Here is a 19,198-nt window from a genome sequence, read left to right on the forward strand (position 1 = left end):
CTATGCTTTATTAAATTGTATTTATGTTGTTTTAACCTATGCTTTATTAAATTTTATTTATGTTGTTTTATCCTATGATTTATTAAATTGTATTTATGTTGTTTTAACCTATGCTTTATTAAATTGTATTTATGTAGTTTTAGCCTATGCTTTATTAAATTGCATTTATGTTGTTTTATCCTATGCTTTATTAAATTGTATTCATGTTGTTTTATCTTATGCTTTACTAAATTATATTCATGTTGTTTTATCTTATGCTTTATTAAATTGTATTTATGTTGTTTTAACATATGCTTTATTAAATTGTATTTATGTTGTTTTGTCCTATGCTTTATTAAATTGTATTTATGTTGTTTATCCTATGTTTCATTAAATTGCATTTATGTTGTTTTATCTTATGCTTTATTAAATTGTATTTATGTTGTTTTGTCCTATGCTTTATTAAATTGTATTAATGTTGTTTTATCCTATGCTTTATTAAATTGTATTTTTGTGGTTTTATCCTATGCTTTATAAAATTGTATTTATGTTGTTTTAAACTATGCTTTATTAAATTGTATTTATGTTGTTTTAAACTATGCTTTATTAAATTGTATTTATGTTGTTTTAACCTATGCTTTATTAAATTTTATTTATGTTGTTTTATCCTATGTTTTTTTAAATTGTATTCATGTTGTTTTATCTTATGCTTTACTAAATTATGTTCATGTTGTTTTATCTAATGCTTTATTAAATTGTATTTATGTTGTTTTATCCTATGCTTTATTAAATTGTATTTATGTTGTTTTAACCTATGCTTTATTAAATTGTATTTAATTTGTTTTATCCTATGCTTTATTAAACTGTATTTATGTAGTTTTAGCCTATGCTTTATTAAATTGTATTTATGTTGTTTTATCCTATGCTTTATTAAATTGTATTTATGTTGTTTTATCCTATGCTTTATTAAATTGTATTTATGTTGTTTTAACCTATGCTTTATTAAATTTTATTTATGTTGTTTTATCCTATGATTTATTAAATTGTATTTATGTTGTTTTAACCTATGCTTTATTAAATTGTATTTATGTTGTTTTATCCTATGCTTTATTAAATTGTAGTTATGTTGTTTTAACCTATGCTTTATTAAATTGTATTTATGTAGTTTTGTCCTATGCTTTATTAAATTGTATTTATGTTGTTTATCCTATGTTTCATTAAATTGTATTTATGTTGTTTTATCTTATGCTTTATTAAATTGTATTTATGTTGTTTTGTCCTATGCTTTATTAAATTGTATTTATGTTGTTTTGTCCTATGCTTTATTAAATTGTATTTATGTTGTTTATCCTATGTTTCATTAAATTGTATTTATGTTGTTTTATCCTATGCTTTATTAAATTGTATTTATGTTGTTTTGTCCTATGCTTTATTAAATTGTATTAATGTTGTTTTATCCTATGCTTTATTAAATTGTATTTCTGTGGTTTTATCCTATGCTTTATTAAATTGTATTTATGTTGTTTTAAACTATGCTTTATTAAATTGTATTTATGCTGTTTTGTCCTATGCTTTATTAAATTGTATTTATGTTGTTTTAACCTATGCTTTATTAAATTTTATTTATGTTGTTTTATCCTATGCTTTATTAAATTGTATTTATGTGGTTTTATCCTATGCTTTATTAAAAAGTATTTTTGTTGTTTTATCCTATGCTTTATTAAATTGTATTTATGTTGTTTTATCCTATGCTTTATTAAATTGTATTTATGTTGTTTTAACCTATGCTTTATTAAATTTTATTTATGTTGTTTTATCCTATGATTTATTAAATTGTATTTATGTTGTTTTAACCTATGCTTTATTAAATTGTATTTATGTTGTTTTATCCTATGCTTTATTAAATTGTAGTTATGTTGTTTTAACCTATGCTTTATTAAATTGTATTCATGTTGTTTTATCTTATGCTTTATTAAATTGTATTCATGTTGTTTTATCCTATGCTTTATTAAATTGTATTTATGTTGTTTTAACCTATGCTTTATTAAATTTTATTTATGTTGTTTTATCCTATGATTTATTAAATTGTATTTATGTTGTTTTAACCTATGCTTTATTAAATTGTATTTATGTAGTTTTAGCCTATGCTTTATTAAATTGTATTTATGTTGTTTTAACCTATGCTTTATTAAATTTTATTTATGTTGTTTTATCCTATGATTTATTAAATTGTATTTATGTTGTTTTAACCTATGCTTTATTAAATTGTATTTATGTTGTTTTATCCTATGCTTTATTAAATTGTAGTTATGTTGTTTTAACCTATGCTTTATTAAATTGTATTTATGTTGTTTTGTCCTATGCTTTATTAAATTGTATTTATGTTGTTTTTCCTATGTTTCATTAAATTGTATTTATGTTGTTTTATCTTATGCTTTATTAAATTGTATTTATGTTGTTTTGTCCTATGATTTATTAAATTGTATTAATGTTGTTTTATCCTATGCTTTATTAAATTGTATTTTTGTGGTTTTATCCTATGCTTTATTAAATTGTATTTATGTTGTTTTAAACTATGCTTTATTAAATTGTATTTATGTTGTTTTAAACTATGCTTTATTAAATTGTATTTATGTTGTTTTAACCTATGCTTTATTAAATTTTATTGATGTTGTTTTATCCTATGTTTTATTAAATTGTATTCATGTTGTTTTATCTTATGCTTTACTAAATTATATTCATGTTGTTTTATCTAATGCTTTATTAAATTGTATTTATGTTGTTTTATCCTATGCTTTATTAAATTGTATTTATGTTGTTTTAACCTATGCTTTATTAAATTGTATTTAATTTGTTTTATCCTATGCTTTATTAAATTGTATTTATGTAGTTTTAGCCTATGCTTTATTAAATTGTATTTATGTTGTTTTATCCTATGCTTTATTAAATTGTATTTATGTTGTTTTATCCTATGCTTTATTAAATTGTATTTATGTTGTTTTATCATATGCTTTATAAATTGTGTTTATGTTGTTTTATCCTATGCTTTATAAATTGTATTTATGTTGTTTTGTCCAATGCTTTATTAAATTGTATTTATGTTGTTTTAACCTATGCTTTATTAAATTGTATTTATGTTGTTTTATCCTATGCTTTATTAAAATGTATTTATGTAGTTTTATCCTATGCTTTCTTAAATTGTATTTATGTTGTTTTAACCTATGCTTTATTAAATTGTATTCATGTTGTTTTATCTTATGCTTTACTAAATTATATTCATGTTGTTTTATCTTATGCTTTATTAAATTGTATTTATGTTGTTTTAACCTATGCTTTATTAAATTTTATTTATGTTGTTTTGTCCTATGCTTTATTAAATTGTAGTTATGTTGTTTTAACCTATGCTTTATTAAATTTTATTTATGTTGTTTTATCCTATGATTTATTAAATTGTATTTATGTTGTTTTAACCTATGCTTTATTAAATTGTATTTATGTTGTTTTATCCTATGCTTTATTAAATTGTAGTTATGTTGTTTTAACCTATGCGTTATTAAATTGTATTCATGTTGTTTTATCTTATGCTTTATTAAATTGTATTCATGTTGTTTTATCCTATGCTTTATTAAATTGTATTTATGTTGTTTTAACCTATGCTTTATTAAATTTTATTTATGTTGTTTTATCCTATGATTTATTAAATTGTATTTATGTTGTTTTAACCTATGCTTTATTAAATTTTATTTATGTAGTTTTTGCCTATGCTTTATTAAATTGCATTTATGTTGTTTTATCCTATGCTTTATTAAATTGTATTCATGTTGTTTTATCTTATGCTTTACTAAATTATATTCATGTTGTTTTATCTTATGCTTTATTAAATTGTATTTATGTTGTTTTAACATATGCTTTATTAAATTGTATTTATGTTGTTTTGTCCTATGCTTTATTAAATTGTATTTATGTTGTTTATCCTATGTTTCATTAAATTGTATTTATGTTGTTTTATCTTATGCTTTATTAAATTGTATTTATGTTGTTTTGTCCTATGCTTTATTAAATTGTATTAATGTTGTTTTATCCTATGCTTTATTAAATTGTATTTTTGTGGTTTTATCCTATGCTTTATTAAATTGTATTTATGTTGTTTTAAACTATGCTTTATTAAATTGTATTTATGTTGTTTTAAACTATGCTTTATTAAATTGTATTTATGTTGTTTTAACCTATGCTTTATTAAATTTTATTTATGTTGTTTTATCCTATGTTTTTTTAAATTGTATTCATGTTGTTTTATCTTATGCTTTACTAAATTATATTCATGTTGTTTTATCTAATGCTTTATTAAATTGTATTTATGTTGTTTTATCCTATGCTTTATTAAATTGTATTTATGTTGTTTTAACCTATGCTTTATTAAATTGTATTTAATTTGTTTTATCCTATGCTTTATTAAATTGTATTTATGTAGTTTTAGCCTATGCTTTATTAAATTGTATTTATGTTGTTTTATCCTATGCTTTATTAAATTGTATTTATGTTGTTTTATCCTATGCTTTATTAAATTGTATTTATGTTGTTTTAACCTATGCTTTATTAAATTTTATTTATGTTGTTTTATCCTATGATTTATTAAATTGTATTTATGTTGTTTTAACCTATGCTTTATTAAATTGTATTTATGTTGTTTTATCCTATGCTTTATTAAATTGTAGTTATGTTGTTTTAACCTATGCTTTATTAAATTGTATTCATGTTGTTTTATCTTATGCTTTATTAAATTGTATTCATGTTGTTTTATCCTATGCTTTATTAAATTGTATTTATGTTGTTTTAACCTATGCTTTATTAAATTTTATTTATGTTGTTTTATCCTATGATTTATTAAATTGTATTTATGTTGTTTTAACCTATGCTTTATTAAATTGTATTTATGTAGTTTTATCCTATGCTTTATTAAATTGTATTTATGTTGTTTTAAACTATGCTTTATTAAATTGTATTTATGTTGTTTTAAACTATGCTTTATTAAATTGTATTTATGTTGTTTTAACCTATGCTTTATTAAATTTTATTTATGTTGTTTTATCCTATGTTTTATTAAATTGTATTCATGTTGTTTTATCTTATGCTTTACTAAATTATATTCATGTTGTTTTATCTAATGCTTTATTAAATTGTATTTATGTAGTTTTAGCCTATGCTTTATTAAATTGTATTTATGTTGTTTTATCCTATGCTTTATTAAATTGTATTTATGTTGTTTTATCCTATGCTTTATTAAATTGTATTTATGTTGTTTTAACCTATGCTTTATTAAATTTTATTTATGTTGTTTTATCCTATGATTTATTAAATTGTATTTATGTTGTTTTAACCTATGCTTTATTAAATTGTATTTATGTTGTTTTATCCTATGCTTTATTAAATTGTAGTTATGTTGTTTTAACCTATGCTTTATTAAATTGTATTCATGTTGTTTTATCTTATGCTTTATTAAATTGTATTCATGTTGTTTTATCCTATGCTTTATTAAATTGTATTTATGTTGTTTTAACCTATGCTTTATTAAATTTTATTTATGTTGTTTTATCCTATGATTTATTAAATTGTATTTATGTTGTTTTAACCTATGCTTTATTAAATTGTATTTATGTAGTTTTAGCCTATGCTTTATTAAATTGCATTTATGTTGTTTTATCCTATGCTTTATTAAATTGTATTCATGTTGTTTTATCTTATGCTTTACTAAATTATATTCATGTTGTTTTATCTTATGCTTTATTAAATTGTATTTATGTTGTTTTAACATATGCTTTATTAAATTGTATTTATGTTGTTTTGTCCTATGCTTTATTAAATTGTATTTATGTTGTTTATCCTATGTTTCATTAAATTGTATTTATGTTGTTTTATCTTATGCTTTATTAAATTGTATTTATGTTGTTTTGTCCTATGCTTTATTAAATTGTATTAATGTTGTTTTATCCTATGCTTTATTAAATTGTATTTTTGTGGTTTTATCCTATGCTTTATTAAATTGTATTTATGTTGTTTTAAACTATGCTTTATTAAATTGTATTTATGTTGTTTTAAACTATGCTTTATTAAATTGTATTTATGTTGTTTTAACCTATGCTTTATTAAATTTTATTTATGTTGTTTTATCCTATGTTTTTTTAAATTGTATTCATGTTGTTTTATCTTATGCTTTACTAAATTATATTCATGTTGTTTTATCTAATGCTTTATTAAATTGTATTTATTTTGTTTTATCCTATGCTTTATTAAATTGTATTTATGTTGTTTTAACCTATGCTTTATTAAATTGTATTTAATTTGTTTTATCCTATGCTTTATTAAATTGTATTTATGTAGTTTTAGCCTATGCTTTATTAAATTGTATTTATGTTGTTTTATCCTATGCTTTATTAAATTAAATTTATGTTGTTTTATCCTATGCTTTATTAAATTGTATTTAATTTGTTTTATCCTATGCTTTATTAAATTGTATTTATGTAGTTTTAGCCTATGCTTTACTAATTTATATTCATGTTGTTTTATCTTATGCTTTATGAAATTGTATTTATGTTGTTTTAACATATGCTTTATTAAATTGTATTTATGTTGTTTTGTCCTATGCTTTATTAAATTGTATTTATGTTGTTTATCCTATGTTTCATTAAATTGTATTTATGTTGTTTTATCCTATGCTTTATTAAATTGTATTTATGTTGTTTTGTCCTATGCTTTATTAAATTGTATTTATGTTGTTTTAGTCTATGTTTTATTAAATTGTATTTCTGTGGTTTTATCTTATGCTTTATTAAATTGTTTTTGTGTTGTTTTAAACTATGCTGTATTAAATTGTATTTATGTTGTTTTGTCCTATGCTTTATTAAATTGTATTTATGTTGTTTTAAGCTATGTTTTATTAAATTTTATTTATGTTGTTTTATCCTATGCTTTATTAAATTGTATTTATGTTGTTTTATCCTATGCTTTATTAAATTGTATTTATGTTGTTTTATCCTATGCTTTAATAAATTGTATTTATGTTGTTTTATCCTATGCTTTATTAAATTGTATTTATGTTGTTTTAACCTATGCTTTATTAAATTGTATTTATGTTGTTTTAACCTATGCTTTATTAAATTGTATTTATGTTGTTTTATCCTATGCTTTATAAAATTGTATTTATGTTGTTTTATCCTATGATTTATTAAATTGTATTTATGTTGTTTTATCTTATGCTTTATTAAATTGTATTTATGTTGTTTTAACATATGCTTTATTAAATTGTATTTATGTTGTTTTGTCCTATGCTTTATTAAATTGTATGTATGTTGTTTATCCTATGTTTCATTAAATTGTATTTATGTTGTTTTATCCTATGCTTTATTAAATTGTATTTATGTTGTTTTGTCCTATGCTTTATTAAATTGTATTCATGTTGTTTTATCCTATGCTTTATTAAATTGTATTTCTGTGGTTTTATCCTATGCTTTATTAAATTGTATTTATGTTGTTTTAAACTATGCTTTATTAAATTGTATTTATGTTGTTTTGTCCTATGCTTTATTAAATTGTATTTATGTTGTTTTAACCTATGCTTTATTAAATTTTATTTAAGTGGTTTTATCCTATGCTTTATTAAAAAATATTTATGTTGTTTTATCCTATGCTTTTTTAAATTGTATTTATGTTGTTTTATCCTATGCTTTTTTAAATTGTATTTATGTTGTTTTATCCTATGCTTTATTGAATTGTATTTATGTTGTTTTAACCTATGCTTTATTAAATTTTATTTATGTTGTTTTATCCTATGCTTTATTAAATTGTATTTATGTTGTTTTAAACTATGCTTTATTAAATTGTATTTATGTTGTTTTAAACTATGCTTTATTAAATTGTATTTATGTTGTTTTAAACTATGCTTTATTAAATTGTATTTATGTTGTTTTAACATATGCTTTATTAAATTGTATTCATGTTGTTTTATCTTATGCTTTATTAAATTGTATTCATGTTGTTTTATCCTATGCTTTATTAAATTGTATTTATGTTGTTTTAACCTATGCTTTATTAAAATTTTTTTATGTTGTTTTATCCTATGATTTATTAAATTGTATTTATGTTGTTTTAACCTATGCTTTATTAAATTGTATTTATGTAGTTTTAGCCTATGCTTTATTAAGTTGTATTTATGTTGTTTTAACCTATGCTTTATTAAATTTTATCTATGTTGTTTTATCCTATGATTTATTAAATTGTATTTATGTTGTTTTAACCTATGCTTTATTAAATTGTATTTATGTTGTTTTATCCTATGCTTTATTAAATTGTAGTTATGTTGTTTTAACCTATGCTTTATTAAATTGTATTTATGTTGTTTTGTCCTATGCTTTATTAAATTGTATTTATGTTGTTTATCCTATGTTTCATTAAATTGTATTTATGTTGTTTTATCTTATGCTTTATTAAATTGTATTTATGTTGTTTTGTCCTATGCTTTATTAAATTGTATTAATGTTGTTTTATCCTATGCTTTATTAAATTGTATTTTTGTGGTTTTATCCTATGCTTTATTAAATTGTATTTATGTTGTTTTAAACTATGCTTTATTAAATTGTATTTATGTTGTTTTAAACTATGCTTTATTAAATTGTATTTATGTTGTTTTAACCTATGCTTTATTAAATTTTATTTATGTTGTTTTATCCTATGTTTTATTAAATTGTATTCATGTTGTTTTATCTTATGCTTTACTAAATTATATTCATGTTGTTTTATCTAATGCTTTATTAAATTGTATTTATGTTGTTTTATCCTATGCTTTATTAAATTGTATTTATGTTGTTTTAACCTATGCTTTATTAAATTGTATTTAATTTGTTTTATCCTATGCTTTATTAAATTGTATTTATGTAGTTTTAGCCTATGCTTTATTAAATTGTATTTATGTTGTTTTATCCTATGCTTTATTAAATTGTATTTATGTTGTTTTATCCTATGCTTTATTAAATTGTATTTATGTTGTTTTATCATATGCTTTATAAATTGTGTTTATGTTGTTTTATCCTATGCTTTATAAATTGTATTTATGTTGTTTTGTCCAATGCTTTATTAAATTGTATTTATGTTGTTTTAACCTATGCTTTATTAAATTGTATTTATGTTGTTTTATCCTATGCTTTATTAAAATGTATTTATGTAGTTTTATCCTATGCTTTCTTAAATTGTATTTATGTTGTTTTAACCTATGCTTTATTAAATTGTATTCATGTTGTTTTATCTTATGCTTTACTAAATTATATTCATGTTGTTTTATCTTATGCTTTATTAAATTGTATTTATGTTGTTTTAACCTATGCTTTATTAAATTTTATTTATGTTGTTTTGTCCTATGCTTTATTAAATTGTATTTATGTTGTTTATCCTATGTTTCATTAAATTGTATTTATGTTGTTTTATCCTATGCTTTATTAAATTGTATTTATGTTGTTTTGTCCTATGCTTTATTAAATTGTATTAATGTTGTTTTATCCTATGCTTTATTAAATTGTATTTCTGTGGTTTTATCCTATGCTTTATTAAATTGTATTTATGTTGTTTTAAACTATGCTTTATTAAATTGTATTTATGCTGTTTTGTCCTATGCTTTATTAAATTGTATTTATGTTGTTTTAACCTATGCTTTATTAAATTTTATTTATGTTGTTTTATCCTATGCTTTATTAAATTGTATTTATGTGGTTTTATCCTATGCTTTATTAAAAAGTATTTTTGTTGTTTTATCCTATGCTTTATTAAATTGTATTTATGTTGTTTTATCCTATGCTTTATTAAATTGTATTTATGTTGTTTTAACCTATGCTTTATTAAATTTTATTTATGTTGTTTTATCCTATGATTTATTAAATTGTATTTATGTTGTTTTAACCTATGCTTTATTAAATTGTATTTATGTTGTTTTATCCTATGCTTTATTAAATTGTAGTTATGTTGTTTTAACCTATGCTTTATTAAATTGTATTCATGTTGTTTTATCTTATGCTTTATTAAATTGTATTCATGTTGTTTTATCCTATGCTTTATTAAATTGTATTTATGTTGTTTTAACCTATGCTTTATTAAATTTTATTTATGTTGTTTTATCCTATGATTTATTAAATTGTATTTATGTTGTTTATCCTATGTTTCATTAAATTGTATTTATGTTGTTTTATCTTATGCTTTATTAAATTGTATTTATGTTGTTTTGTCCTATGCTTTATTAAATTGTATTAATGTTGTTTTATCCTATGCTTTATTAAATTGTATTTTTGTGGTTTTATCCTATGCTTTATTAAATTGTATTTATGTTGTTTTAAACTATGCTTTATTAAATTGTATTTATGTTGTTTTAAACTATGCTTTATTAAATTGTATTTATGTTGTTTTAACCTATGCTTTATTAAATTTTATTTATGTTGTTTTATCCTATGTTTTTTTAAATTGTATTCATGTTGTTTTATCTTATGCTTTACTAAATTATATTCATGTTGTTTTATCTAATGCTTTATTAAATTGTATTTATGTTGTTTTATCCTATGCTTTATTAAATTGTATTTATGTTGTTTTAACCTATGCTTTATTAAATTGTATTTAATTTGTTTTATCCTATGCTTTATTAAATTGTATTTATGTAGTTTTAGCCTATGCTTTATTAAATTGTATTTATGTTGTTTTATCCTATGCTTTATTAAATTGTATTTATGTTGTTTTATCCTATGCTTTATTAAATTGTATTTATGTTGTTTTAACCTATGCTTTATTAAATTTTATTTATGTTGTTTTATCCTATGTTTTATTAAATTGTATTTATGTTGTTTTAACCTATGCTTCATTAAATTTTATTTATGTTGTTTTATCCTATGATTTATTAAATTGTATTTATGTTGTTTTAACCTATGCTTTATTAAATTGTATTTATGTAGTTTTATCCTATGCTTTATTAAATTGTATTTATGTTGTTTTAACCTATGCTTTATTAAATTGTATTTAATTTGTTTTATCCTATGCTTTATTAAATTGTATTTATGTAGTTTTAGCCTATGCTTTATTAAATTGTATTTATGTTGTTTTATCCTATGCTTTATTAAATTGTATTTATGTTGTTTTATCCTATGCTTTATTAAATTGTATTTATGTTGTTTTAACCTATGCTTTATTAAATTTTATTTATGTTGTTTTATCCTATGATTTATTAAATTGTATTTATGTTGTTTTAACCTATGCTTTATTAAATTGTATTTATGTTGTTTTATCCTATGCTTTATTAAATTGTAGTTATGTTGTTTTAACCTATGCTTTATTAAATTGTATTCATGTTGTTTTATCTTATGCTTTATTAAATTGTATTCATGTTGTTTTATCCTATGCTTTATTAAATTGTATTTATGTTGTTTTAACCTATGCTTTATTAAATTTTATTTATGTTGTTTTATCCTATGATTTATTAAATTGTATTTATGTTGTTTTAACCTATGCTTTATTAAATTGTATTTATGTAGTTTTAGCCTATGCTTTATTAAATTGCATTTATGTTGTTTTATCCTATGCTTTATTAAATTGTATTCATGTTGTTTTATCTTATGCTTTACTAAATTATATTCATGTTGTTTTATCTTATGCTTTATTAAATTGTAATTATGTTGTTTTGTCCTATGCTTTATTAAATTGTATTTATGTTGTTTATCCTATGTTTCATTAAATTGTATTTATGTTGTTTTATCTTATGCTTTATTAAATTGTATTTATGTTGTTTTGTCCTATGCTTTATTAAATTGTATTAATGTTGTTTTATCCTATGCTTTATTAAATTGTATTTTTGTGGTTTTATCCTATGCTTTATTAAATTGTATTTATGTTGTTTTAAACTATGCTTTATTAAATTGTATTTATGTTGTTTTAAACTATGCTTTATTAAATTGTATTTATGTTGTTTTAACCTATGCTTTATTAAATTTTATTTATGTTGTTTTATCCTATGTTTTATTAAATTGTATTCATGTTGTTTTATCTTATGCTTTACTAAATTATATTCATGTTGTTTTATCTAATGCTTTATTAAATTGTATTTATTTTGTTTTATCCTATGCTTTATTAAATTGTATTTATGTTGTTTTAACCTATGCTTTATTAAATTGTATTTAATTTGTTTTATCCTATGCTTTATTAAATTGTATTTATGTAGTTTTAGCCTATGCTTTATTAAATTGTATTTATGTTGTTTTATCCTATGCTTTATTAAATTAAATTTATGTTGTTTTATCCTATGCTTTATTAAATTGTATTTAATTTGTTTTATCCTATGCTTTATTAAATTGTATTTATGTAGTTTTAGCCTATGCTTTACTAATTTATATTCATGTTGTTTTATCTTATGCTTTATGAAATTGTATTTATGTTGTTTTAACATATGCTTTATTAAATTGTATTTATGTTGTTTTGTCCTATGCTTTATTAAATTGTATTTATGTTGTTTATCCTATGTTTCATTAAATTGTATTTATGTTGTTTTATCCTATGCTTTATTAAATTGTATTTATGTTGTTTTGTCCTATGCTTTATTAAATTGTATTTATGTTGTTTTAGTCTATGTTTTATTAAATTGTATTTCTGTGGTTTTATCTTATGCTTTATTAAATTGTTTTTGTGTTGTTTTAAACTATGCTGTATTAAATTGTATTTATGTTGTTTTGTCCTATGCTTTATTAAATTGTATTTATGTTGTTTTAAGCTATGTTTTATTAAATTTTATTTATGTTGTTTTATCCTATGCTTTATTAAATTGTATTTATGTTGTTTTATCCTATGCTTTATTAAATTGTATTTATGTTGTTTTATCCTATGCTTTAATAAATTGTATTTATGTTGTTTTATCCTATGCTTTATTAAATTGTATTTATGTTGTTTTAACCTATGCTTTATTAAATTGTATTTATGTTGTTTTAACCTATGCTTTATTAAATTGTATTTATGTTGTTTTATCCTATGCTTTATAAAATTGTATTTATGTTGTTTTATCCTATGATTTATTAAATTGTATTTATGTTGTTTTATCTTATGCTTTATTAAATTGTATTTATGTTGTTTTAACATATGCTTTATTAAATTGTATTTATGTTGTTTTGTCCTATGCTTTATTAAATTGTATGTATGTTGTTTATCCTATGTTTCATTAAATTGTATTTATGTTGTTTTATCCTATGCTTTATTAAATTGTATTTATGTTGTTTTGTCCTATGCTTTATTAAATTGTATTCATGTTGTTTTATCCTATGCTTTATTAAATTGTATTTCTGTGGTTTTATCCTATGCTTTATTAAATTGTATTTATGTTGTTTTAAACTATGCTTTATTAAATTGTATTTATGTTGTTTTGTCCTATGCTTTATTAAATTGTATTTATGTTGTTTTAACCTATGCTTTATTAAATTTTATTTAAGTGGTTTTATCCTATGCTTTATTAAAAAATATTTATGTTGTTTTATCCTATGCTTTTTTAAATTGTATTTATGTTGTTTTATCCTATGCTTTTTTAAATTGTATTTATGTTGTTTTATCCTATGCTTTATTGAATTGTATTTATGTTGTTTTAACCTATGCTTTATTAAATTTTATTTATGTTGTTTTATCCTATGCTTTATTAAATTGTATTTATGTTGTTTTAAACTATGCTTTATTAAATTGTATTTATGTTGTTTTAAACTATGCTTTATTAAATTGTATTTATGTTGTTTTAAACTATGCTTTATTAAATTGTATTTATGTTGTTTTAACATATGCTTTATTAAATTGTATTCATGTTGTTTTATCTTATGCTTTATTAAATTGTATTCATGTTGTTTTATCCTATGCTTTATTAAATTGTATTTATGTTGTTTTAACCTATGCTTTATTAAAATTTTTTTATGTTGTTTTATCCTATGATTTATTAAATTGTATTTATGTTGTTTTAACCTATGCTTTATTAAATTGTATTTATGTAGTTTTAGCCTATGCTTTATTAAGTTGTATTTATGTTGTTTTAACCTATGCTTTATTAAATTTTATCTATGTTGTTTTATCCTATGATTTATTAAATTGTATTTATGTTGTTTTAACCTATGCTTTATTAAATTGTATTTATGTTGTTTTATCCTATGCTTTATTAAATTGTAGTTATGTTGTTTTAACCTATGCTTTATTAAATTGTATTTATGTTGTTTTGTCCTATGCTTTATTAAATTGTATTTATGTTGTTTATCCTATGTTTCATTAAATTGTATTTATGTTGTTTTATCTTATGCTTTATTAAATTGTATTTATGTTGTTTTGTCCTATGCTTTATTAAATTGTATTAATGTTGTTTTATCCTATGCTTTATTAAATTGTATTTTTGTGGTTTTATCCTATGCTTTATTAAATTGTATTTATGTTGTTTTAAACTATGCTTTATTAAATTGTATTTATGTTGTTTTAAACTATGCTTTATTAAATTGTATTTATGTTGTTTTAACCTATGCTTTATTAAATTGTATTTATGTTGTTTTGTCCTATGCTTTATTAAATTGTATTTATGTTGTTTTAGTCTATGTTTTATTAAATTGTATTTCTGTGGTTTTATCTTATGCTTTATTAAATTGTTTTTGTGTTGTTTTAAACTATGCTGTATTAAATTGTATTTATGTTGTTTTGTCCTATGCTTTATTAAATTGTATTTATGTTGTTTTAAGCTATGTTTTATTAAATTTTATTTATGTTGTTTTATCCTATGCTTTATTAAATTGTATTTATGTTGTTTTATCCTATGCTTTATTAAATTGTATTTATGTTGTTTTATCCTATGCTTTAATAAATTGTATTTATGTTGTTTTATCCTATGCTTTATTAAATTGTATTTATGTTGTTTTAACCTATGCTTTATTAAATTGTATTTATGTTGTTTTAACCTATGCTTTATTAAATTGTATTTATGTTGTTTTATCCTATGCTTTATAAAATTGTATTTATGTTGTTTTATCCTATGATTTATTAAATTGTATTTATGTTGTTTTATCTTATGCTTTATTAAATTGTATTTATGTTGTTTTAACATATGCTTTATTAAATTGTATTTATGTTGTTTTGTCCTATGCTTTATTAAATTGTATGTATGTTGTTTATCCTATGTTTCATTAAATTGTATTTATGTTGTTTTATCCTATGCTTTATTAAATTGTATTTATGTTGTTTTGTCCTATGCTTTATTAAATTGTATTCATGTTGTTTTATCCTATGCTTTATTAAATTGTATTTCTGTGGTTTTATCCTATGCTTTATTAAATTGTATTTATGTTGTTTTAAACTATGCTTTATTAAATTGTATTTATGTTGTTTTGTCCTATGCTTTATTAAATTGTATTTATGTTGTTTTAACCTATGCTTTATTAAATTTTATTTAAGTGGTTTTATCCTATGCTTTATTAAAAAATATTTATGTTGTTTTATCCTATGCTTTTTTAAATTGTATTTATGTTGTTTTATCCTATGTTTTTTTAAATTGTATTTATGTTGTTTTATCCTATGCTTTATTGAATTGTATTTATGTTGTTTTAACCTATGCTTTATTAAATTTTATTTATGTTGTTTTATCCTATGCTTTATTAAATTGTATTTATGTTGTTTTAAACTATGCTTTATTAAATTGTATTTATGTTGTTTTAAACTATGCTTTATTAAATTGTATTTATGTTGTTTTAAACTATGCTTTATTAAATTGTATTTATGTTGTTTTAACATATGCTTTATTAAATTGTATTCATGTTGTTTTATCTTATGCTTTATTAAATTGTATTCATGTTGTTTTATCCTATGCTTTATTAAATTGTATTTATGTTGTTTTAACCTATGCTTTATTAAAAATTTTTTATGTTGTTTTATCCTATGATTTATTAAATTGTATTTATGTTGTTTTAACCTATGCTTTATTAAATTGTATTTATGTAGTTTTAGCCTATGCTTTATTAAGTTGTATTTATGTTGTTTTAACCTATGCTTTATTAAATTTTATCTATGTTGTTTTATCCTATGATTTATTAAATTGTATTTATGTTGTTTTAACCTATGCTTTATTAAATTGTATTTATGTTGTTTTATCCTATGCTTTATTAAATTGTAGTTATGTTGTTTTAACCTATGCTTTATTAAATTGTATTTATGTTGTTTTGTCCTATGCTTTATTAAATTGTATTTATGTTGTTTATCCTATGTTTCATTAAATTGTATTTATGTTGTTTTATCTTATGCTTTATTAAATTGTATTTATGTTGTTTTGTCCTATGCTTTATTAAATTGTATTAATGTTGTTTTATCCTATGCTTTATTAAATTGTATTTTTGTGGTTTTATCCTATGCTTTATTAAATTGTATTTATGTTGTTTTAAACTATGCTTTATTAAATTGTATTTATGTTGTTTTAAACTATGCTTTATTAAATTGTATTTATGTTGTTTTAACCTATGCTTTATTAAATTTTATTTATGTTGTTTTATCCTATGTTTTATTAAATTGTATTCATGTTGTTTTATCTTATGCTTTACTAAATTATATTCATGTTGTTTTATCTAATGCTTTATTAAATTGTATTTATGTTGTTTTATCCTATGCTTTATTAAATTGTATTTATGTTGTTTTAACCTATGCTTTATTAAATTGTATTTAATTTGTTTTATCCTATGCTTTATTAAATTGTATTTATGTAGTTTTAGCCTATGCTTTATTAAATTGTATTTATGTTGTTTTATCCTATGCTTTATTAAATTGTATTTATGTTGTTTTATCCTATGCTTTATTAAATTGTATTTATGTTGTTTTATCATATGCTTTATAAATTGTGTTTATGTTGTTTTATCCTATGCTTTATAAATTGTATTTATGTTGTTTTGTCCAATGCTTTATTAAATTGTATTTATGTTGTTTTAACCTATGCTTTATTAAATTGTATTTATGTTGTTTTATCCTATGCTTTATTAAAATGTATTTATGTAGTTTTATCCTATGCTTTCTTAAATTGTATTTATGTTGTTTTAACCTATGCTTTATTAAATTGTATTCATGTTGTTTTATCTTATGCTTTACTAAATTATATTCATGTTGTTTTATCTTATGCTTTATTAAATTGTATTTATGTTGTTTTAACCTATGCTTTATTAAATTTTATTTATGTTGTTTTGTCCTATGCTTTATTAAATTGTATTTATGTTGTTTATCCTATGTTTCATTAAATTGTATTTATGTTGTTTTATCCTATGCTTTATTAAATTGTATTTATGTTGTTTTGTCCTATGCTTTATTAAATTGTATTAATGTTGTTTTATCCTATGCTTTATTAAATTGTATTTCTGTGGTTTTATCCTATGCTTTATTAAATTGTATTTATGTTGTTTTAAACTATGCTTTATTAAATTGTATTTATGCTGTTTTGTCCTATGCTTTATTAAATTGTATTTATGTTGTTTTAACCTATGCTTTATTAAATTTTATTTATGTTGTTTTATCCTATGCTTTATTAAATTGTATTTATGTGGTTTTATCCTATGCTTTATTAAAAAGTATTTTTGTTGTTTTATCCTATGCTTTATTAAATTGTATTTATGTTGTTTTATCCTATGCTTTATTAAATTGTATTTATGTTGTTTTAACCTATGCTTTATTAAATTTTATTTATGTTGTTTTATCCTATGATTTATTAAATTGTATTTATGTTGTTTTAACCTATGCTTTATTAAATTGTATTTATGTTGTTTTATCCTATGCTTTATTAAATTGTAGTTATGTTGTTTTAACCTATGCTTTATTAAATTGTATTCATGTTGTTTTATCTTATGCTTTATTAAATTGTATTCATGTTGTTTTATCCTATGCTTTATTAAATTGTATTTATGTTGTTTTAACCTATGCTTTATTAAATTTTATTTATGTTGTTTTATCCTATGATTTATTAAATTGTATTTATGTTGTTTTAACCTATGCTTTATTAAATTGTATTTATGTAGTTTTAGCCTATGCTTTATTAAATTGCATTTATGTTGTTTTATCCTATGCTTTATTAAATTGTATTCATGTTGTTTTATCTTATGCTTTACTAAATTATATTCATGTTGTTTTATCTTATGCTTTATTAAATTGTATTTATGTTGTTTTAACATATGCTTTATTAAATTGTATTTATGTTGTTTTGTCCTATGCTTTATTAAATTGTATTTATGTTGTTTATCCTATGTTTCATTAAATTGTATTTATGTTGTTTTATCTTATGCTTTATTAAATTGTATTTATGTTGTTTTGTCCTATGCTTTATTAAATTGTATTAATGTTGTTTTATCCTATGCTTTATTAAATTGTATTTTTGTGGTTTTATCCTATGCTTTATTAAATTGTATTTATGTTGTTTTAAACTATGCTTTATTAAATTGTATTTATGTTGTTTTAAACTATGCTTTATTAAATTGTATTTATGTTGTTTTAACCTATGCTTTATTAAATTTTATTTATGTTGTTTTATCCTATGTTTTTTTAAATTGTATTCATGTTGTTTTATCTTATGCTTTACTAAATTATATTCATGTTGTTTTATCTAATGCTTTATTAAATTGTATTTATGTTGTTTTATCCTATGCTTTATTAAATTGTATTTATGTTGTTTTAACCTATGCTTTATTAAATTGTATTTAATTTGTTTTATCCTATGCTTTATTAAATTGTATTTATGTAGTTTTAGCCTATGCTTTATTAAATTGTATTTATGTTGTTTTATCCTATGCTTTATTAAATTGTATTTATGTTGTTTTATCCTATGCTTTATTAAATTGTATTTATGTTGTTTTAACCTATGCTTTATTAAATTTTATTTATGTTGTTTTATCCTATGTTTTATTAAATTGTATTTATGTTGTTTTAACCTATGCTTCATTAAATTGTATTTATGTTGTTTTATCCTATGCTTTATTAAATTGTAGTTATGTTGTTTTAACCTATGCTTTATTAAATTGTATTCATGTTGTTTTATCTTATGCTTTATTAAATTGTATTCATGTTGTTTTATCCTATGCTTTATTAAATTGTATTTATGTTGTTTTAACCTATGCTTTATTAAATTTTATTTATGTTGTTTTATCCTATGATTTATTAAATTGTATTTATGTTGTTTTAA

This window comes from Phyllobates terribilis, unplaced genomic scaffold, assembly GCF_046119375.1.
Source record: "Phyllobates terribilis strain yellow unplaced genomic scaffold, ASM4611937v1 Scaffold_8__6_contigs__length_399053987, whole genome shotgun sequence".
In the NCBI taxonomy this organism is placed as follows: domain Eukaryota; kingdom Metazoa; phylum Chordata; class Amphibia; order Anura; family Dendrobatidae; genus Phyllobates; species Phyllobates terribilis.